Genomic DNA, 1,340 nt, shown 5'->3' on the forward strand with positions numbered 1-1,340 from the left:
ATTTTTTATATTTTAAAATAAGATGTTTATCCTTTATTTGATTATATTTATCCGCAATTTTTTATATTTTATGTTGTTCAAATAAATACATATTTTTCAAAGTTCTCTTTAAAATATTAACGAAATAAATTGTTATCTACAATTTTTTAATATTGTTATATTAATAAATAATTCAAAAAAGTCTAATTAATTTAATATATTTATACGTCAAGTAAAAAGTTTTTGAACAAATATAATATATTTTTTAAAAGATAATATTTTTTGGTAAAAAAAGAACCATTCTTATTTTCCTTTTTTTTTTTTGAAAAACACATATTTTTAAAAAAATATTAACGAGATAAGTTGTATTCTACTAGTTTTTATTGATATTGGTATATTAATGAATAATTTATAATTTTTTTAATTCATTTAATACATTTATTAAATAACATGTAAAATATCTAAATATTAAAATTAAAAATACAGTGTTTAATAAGAACTAGTATTTGTTATAATAAAATAATTTTGAAAGTATAATAATGTAGTAAGAAAGTCACATCACTATAGTACATGTGAACAGCCTACACGGACAATGAGGTGGCATAGAAACCTAGTATAATATGTAATTTAAATCAAAAGGTTACCCAATGCTATAATGGGTAAATTTTTCAAAGTACAATGTCCTAATATAAAATAGTTTGAAAGTACATTGCTGTAATAAGAAAAACTGAAAGTACAATGCTATAATAAAAAAAATTATAAAAGTAGATTGCTATTTTGTGCATTTTGCCCTTATATATATAGTGTTCCAACCGCACGTTGCGCTGTAGTGATGATACCATCTTCAAAAAAAATGTTATAGACTAAAATTTGAAATCCCCTTCTTAAAAAATTAGACAAATGTGTGTGGCATCTTGAGAGAGGCATTATCACTACGGTGCAACGTGTGTAAGTTGTAGCAACAGTAGTGGAAGTTCAAGGCGATGCATGAAGAACCACATCACCAAGCTAAGATAATGAATTTTTCCTTATAAAAAAATAAAATTAATATCAAGTGGGATCGATGACCCACATATCAGATATAAAACTGATAAAAACAAATAGTACATTTTATCGTAACATTCTATTATATTTGAATTGTAATTAGAGTGTGTGTCAAACCTTGATAGTAGTAACACCAAGATGACAGATAAATAACTACTTCACCAAGTAGTGTAACACCCGGAAAATCTCTCTTCTTTTTCTACGAGCACACCAAGGAGTTTCGCCCCGTAGTTGAGGTACGTTTTCTTTTTTTTACCCAAGTACTTAGAACTTTAGCTACTCTAAAATTCTTTATTTTTCCCCATATTAGAAATTCC

General features: G+C 25.2%; 1 pseudogene; it reads right to left on the bottom strand.

Moving 5' to 3' along the window:
* Window positions 1-930: 930 nt before the first annotated feature.
* On the bottom strand, window positions 931-1,106 carry LOC112523982 (annotated as a pseudogene).
* Window positions 1,107-1,340: the final 234 nt, after the last annotated feature.

Source organism: Cynara cardunculus (genome assembly GCF_001531365.2).
Source record: "Cynara cardunculus var. scolymus isolate 2C chromosome LG 12, CcrdV1, whole genome shotgun sequence".
In the NCBI taxonomy this organism is placed as follows: Eukaryota; Viridiplantae; Streptophyta; class Magnoliopsida; order Asterales; family Asteraceae; genus Cynara; species Cynara cardunculus.